This window comes from Platichthys flesus, chromosome 11 (assembly GCF_949316205.1).
Source record: "Platichthys flesus chromosome 11, fPlaFle2.1, whole genome shotgun sequence".
Lineage (NCBI taxonomy): Eukaryota > Metazoa > Chordata > Actinopteri > Pleuronectiformes > Pleuronectidae > Platichthys > Platichthys flesus.
The window spans coordinates 2,113,616-2,119,615 of record NC_084955.1 but is presented as its reverse complement, the minus strand read 5'-3'; the positions used below and the strand labels follow the sequence as shown (position 1 = coordinate 2,119,615).

Genomic DNA, 6,000 nt, shown 5'->3' with positions numbered 1-6,000 from the left:
ACATTTGGTCCAGACCAGCCGGACACCCTAATATTTGCTAGCAAGATCACACCAAAACAACAAAACAGATGTATGGTGGAAACATGTGAAATGGGTCGGGGGTTTTACTGAACTAAATACAGGTGAGGATCCAGGGGTGGGGTTTGGGAGGCACTGGGCCCAGCTGAATCAGATTAGCCTCTGAAGTGCTCCTGTTCCACCGAAAAAAACGTTACTTACTAACAATACTAATAATATATTGTTCTTGAACAACGAACAATTTTGAAAACAGAGAGCTAACATTAATCAAGGAATGACTTCAATATGTACCTTACTAAATTAGGAACCGTGAACAGATGTATCAATCAATGTTGTATACTGTTAATTTATTGATGTGTTCAGTAACACAGGGTATCAATTGCACTTCTGTCCATCCTGGCTGTCCACGTGACCTCACATGTTTCTACATTCCCCCCCTGTTAATAGGGTTTTTCTGATTTGTGAATATGGGCTTTACAAACAGCATTTGATTGATGTTGAATAAATAATTGGCTCCTCTGTGTATACCGTGGCCCCTTATGGCCCCTATTTAGATCCACCAGTGCAAAAATGACCCGACAGACACATAGTGGTTTATCTGCAAACAAAGTTATTTCATCAGAAAAATGCCAATTCATTTCTTTACTGCAAACACTGTAGCAGGCTCATCCCTGCAGAAAAAGCCAGGATGACAGCTCACCCTCCTCCTCCTCCTCCTCTTCCTCTTCCTCTTCCTCCTCCTCTTCTTCCCCCCTCGCCATGCTGGGACGCCGGGATTGGTATGGTCCGCTCCTCCCCTGTCTACGTTTCACCGATGGTAGCTCCTATTTGGAGAAGGTCAAATGACTCCGCATGTCTGCCTGTGTATACATCTCCCGTAATGGTGCACACGCCTGCCAAAGAGACTGTGAATCCCGGAGGTGTGTGTGTGAGGCGGTTCGTCGCGTGTTGTTCCCGCTGAAAGTAAGTACAGAGATGATGAAGGTCGCTGCTGTTTCCGAAACAACCCAGCCGGCTCCACGCGTTCACCGTGGTTTCCTTATGAAGCTTTAATGTTTGTGGAGTGTTGAGTTTCCGTGCAGCTCTGCAGCCTCTTCGGTAATAGTTCAGGGTTCTTATCTGGATGACGCTTGTTGTTGTTGTTGATGATGTGACTGTGCAGGTGCAATTTAGATGAAGGGACGCGAGTAATTCTTAAACACGTTCTTTGACGCCATTTCTGTCTAACAACTCTACATCTTTTACCATCAAGGGGAGGCTTACTTTTCGTTTACCTCCTAACACAACTACAGACACACATAGCAGCCATTTCTGTGACCTAGAACACATGTTTTCGATCTTTAGTGAACAAATAATAACAAAAATAATATATAGGTGTGGAGCTCCCGTAGGGATATTAAAGCGGCATTTATTGGTGCCATGGTAGAGTACATGTAAGTTTAAGTGCAGTAAGGACACTGTAGACTTATACTCTGCGATACAAATGTAAATCAAAAATATATAAATAAGTACAAATCCGGAAAATGAAAGTGTGCCATTAGTAAAATCAGTAGTTTTACATGGAGTGGATAATTTAATGTTTACCTCCTGTAAATGTTATCTGAGGTCAGTGTTAATGTGGGAGTGTGGGAAGTTCACTGCTCAGCACCTGGGAAGCTCAGAGGAGTGGAGACTTAATGAAGTGAGTCATCAGAGAGAGCCTCAAACCCCCCTCCTGCAGGGTAGCGTGCAGCTAAGCCAATAACACCATTGCATAATGCAATAAGGTATAGTCCCATAAGGTAGGCTTCAAAAAAGTGAGCGGCCCCTGGGGGTAAGATGGATGAAAGCCGGTACCTTGTATTGTCCAGACTCCTTAATCTCTCATTATACATCCCTTTAACATATCAGTCCAGAGTGGAGGGCTCATCATGTTAAACTGAGGGAGGGAGCTGTGTTACTGTGACTGTCCAGACACACACTGCTCTGCTGATGTGCCCAGTACTTTGTTCAAGGTGAAAGCAGTCAGGGAAACGGGAGGTGACAGGAGTTACAGGCCAAGATTAGTGTTTTTTCAATTGACTGATTATTATAATATGAGATTAGGATCAAGCTAGGATGCTGTTTATCCTAAATGTTTGTGTTGTAAACAATTCCGGCAGTAGATTCTTTGACTATTTCTCATCGAAATCAACGTTTTAATTATTAATTTGATAAACTAAAAACTCTAACTCCATATTGATATCCCATGGCAGATGCATTTAATAGGAATTCAAACTTAAATTATTTCTTAATTGTTTATTGTCTTTTATTCTATTTAATCAGTTTACATAATCACTGTATATACTTTTTATTTCTTGCGTGCAATAGCCTCAGCACTGTACAACATCTGTTTTACAAATAAAGATTTTGTATTGAAATTAGCCTCACAGGAAAAAATAAAACTCCAGAACTCATCCCTGTCAGTTCTGTAAAGGACAGTAGTGACAGACACACACACACTCGCACAATTTGAATGATGACTTTCATAATCAAATTATGCATGGTCCTTCTGGTTTTGATTAAGCCTTCACCCTGCCATCATCACTAAGTTCTTGCTGTTAACAATTGATTACTGCAACGAGATTCATGTTGATGGACCCTAACTATTTGGCCTTGTAGAAAATGATTACACACGTTACTTTGAAAATAAATAAATTCAATTAGTAAAATATATAAATATAATAATAATATAAAAAACGTTTCCTTATCTGCAAAGAAAGAAGCTAGATGTCCTATTAAGGTGGCCATGACAAAACTTTGTATCTCTCACATTCATCTGTGAAACGCTGTGTGGTATTTCAACAGCTGCAACTATCTCATCTATTTTTGCAACCTCATTAATGCAAGCATACATGCACACGCACACAGCTCCCAGGCAGAGCTGAGAACCCCTGTGCTACCCTGAGGGATACAAACACTGAATTACTAACATCACTTCTCACCTGTTGCTAGGCAGACTGTTTCCTGGAAACACGCTTTGTGTTAAATTAATCAGTGTTAAGCTGCTGTAGTTTTTTGTTATAACCTAAAATGAGCTGTTTCTTAGAACAATATATAGAACAAGCTGCTTTTACATTGAGCTGTTTGACCATCCATAATTTGAAGGTAAATTAGTGGCTCCATGCAGATGCAGGTGATTCCATGGGGATAGTGTGGTTTCTAAGTACAGCAGTTCAATGTAAAAAATGCAGATCCGAATAACACTCCCTCTGAGTGATTAATGATTCATGTTTGTTCTATAATGGAGCTGTGTTTCCATATTGCTTATTTACAATAGATACGGTTCTCCAGTGGCGCTTTTAAGGACTCTTCAATCAAACAAACCAGTCTTACATCTGCCTATTAGGGACGGGAATTGGCAGGGACCTCCCGATACGATACTATCACGATACTTAGGTGGCGATACGATATGTATTGCGATTCTGTAGTATTGCGATTCTGTAAGTATTGCGATTCGGTATTACTATTTCTTGCGATTTCTTTTGGTTATATTTTTGTTTTTTAAATACTGGACCATGGAAAACAGTTGAATTATACTTTAAAAAAAAATGTAAAAGAATAAAAATCGATTTGGGATGCAGCATGGCATTTTAAAATCGTCATTCACAAGAATCGCGATTCGTAACTGAATAGATTATTTCTCCCATCCCTACGCCGTATGCATCTGTGTTAATCCATATTCAAATCTCCACTCAAGCAGAACAAGGGGTGGAGGTGTATTGCTCGCAGACAAATTTCACTTTCCCTCTGATGATGAGCCATAGTGTTTACTCAGTGAAGAGTAAGCACTTTGTTCAGGCTTCACAATTACCTTTGGGTTGATCATTCTGACAACATGGTATTTTAGAGTCCAAGAAAAAAAAATGGTGTAAAAACTTTGTGTGGGTATAATATGTTTTATGTTGACCGATCAATATGTATTTGCAAACTACTCCAGCATGGCAGACTTGGCTTTTGAATAGACCGTGTGTGTAACTTACCAAGCTGCATATTCCACAATATATGATACATGAACAGCGTAAATTATATATTTCAGCTCAGATTGTCAACATAGCTGTTTGTAAGCTCTGTGTGGTTTGGAACAGATGTCATCCAATGTTTTGTCCCCAAAAGCTGTTTGATATTTAGTCTATAATGATAGTACAGAGATAGTACTACGTTTGACACTTGCATCTGGAAATTTTTTGAATTTGTGATTGAGAAAATCACCTAAATATTTTTTGAAGACATAAAACATAATATTCCAGATTCATTGATTGAAATGTGGATGTGACCTATAGTTATATATTTTGTAAACTCATATACTAAATTTATCCAAACTGTTTCCAACTATTTTCAAACACAGAGAAATACCCAGTTTTATTCAAAGTAACATTTTATTTTGTTTCCTTATAATAGCATCATGTCCATTTTACCTGCAGCTTCCCTAACTTAGCCAGTTAGCTACTCAGCTCTTTTTTCCTTCCACTGTTCCTATTGGTCACTCCTAATTGATCATGGTTGTTCATAGACATTTTCTAAGGAAAGTGAATACAAATTAAACTCATTACTTCTTCCATGAAAATTAAATTTGCACCTGAATAGTGTCAGGTAAATTTCCAATGCTGGTGGTAAAAAAAACTACTCCCATGATCATATGCTGGTCTTTTGTTATTGTTTGGATATAGCGACCCCTAGCAACCAAAGTTACATATTTAACATTTCTATTGATTTCTTAATGCCCTTATTGTTGCAGCTTTACTTTCCCATCTGTTTTTAGACATGGTGGTATTCAAAGTGGTTAAATGTTGTAAAAGAAATACCTTCCAGTTCAGCATCTGGATGTGCATTTGAAGGTACCAGCAATATAAATGATAGATAAACTAATTTCTTCAGCATTATGCAATTTCTAGTCTTTCACAGACTGTACTTTTGGTAGGGCTGAATTTATGGAGTTGGTAGAGGAGTGTGGGGGTGCTGTTGTAAAACATGAATTGATGGAGAGAGAGCAAAACAGACAGACAGGGAGGGAGGCTCTTGAATGCACAACAAAGCAATTAGATAATGACAGGGGCAGTGACACAGTGATTTGTTGCCTTCTGTTATAATGGGATTCTTGGAATCCAGGTCAAAATTGTTTAAATTAATCTTAAAGCTTCCAAGAAATTCCTTCCTTCCATTATGTTGCTTTATGGATCCATTCTGGGTGCAGACTTTGTTTACAAAAAGCAGACAAATGATTAGTTTGTGTGATTGCTTTAAGGCTCTCCCACTGTGTAATTTCCATCTCTTTTGTTGGCTCTCACTGATTTCCCACCGTCTAATGATCATAATCTCTAAAGAGGGTTAGCAAAGAACAACCTTAGCAGAGGGACCAGGTGAGTAATAGGGGAGGACGTACATATAAAGTAGCAGACGTAGGATGTACTGTTGCTTACATGGTAGCAGGTCGGGCTTGGTCTAATAGCTTTACCTACATACAGTAAACAGCACCATGGGACTGGTTGGAGGATTACAGAGGATTTGCCCCGCTAAGCCACGGAAACCCAGCCCAGTGGCCCCCCCGGTGTCTCCTCCTCCCTTGAACCAAGCAACAAACCACCCAAGTCTTCCTGGCACATGATGCACTGGGGGCTGGCCATGTGACCCAGATCTCTGATTATAGAAAGGATAAAGAATGGCGTCGGCACTCTTTGGATGTTGATGTTTCATAAATGATTAAATTGGTTTCCCTCAAATCGATTTGAAAGTAATGAAACCATGCTCAATTCTTCTCTTCTACCATTTTTCAGCGCTGCTCAGGCCGACGTTTTCTGATGTATCTGCAAAGTTTTTCCTCAATGACAAAACTTGTCATCCAAATAGCTGTCAGGGTGCATTAAGGGCAAGTTCTGAATGTTACCCCCCTTTCCTCCCTCCCTTGCCAATGGAGTGATAATGTGACAGCCTGATGACATGCATCACACAACGCACGCCACGTAA

General features: G+C 39.6%; 1 protein-coding gene across 3 annotated transcripts in view; it reads left to right on the top strand.

Moving 5' to 3' along the window:
* Window positions 1-843: 843 nt before the first annotated feature.
* The window catches only part of oxr1a (oxidation resistance 1a), a 184,129-nt gene continuing 178,972 nt past the window's right edge, over window positions 844-6,000 (top strand). For 2 of the 3 annotated variants that reach the window (XM_062398529.1, XM_062398531.1), the window contains exon 1: window positions 844-981. The gene's annotated coding sequence lies outside the window, so the exon portion shown is untranslated. The remainder of the gene's footprint in view (window positions 982-6,000) is intronic. The other variant, XM_062398528.1, reaches the window with a different exon arrangement.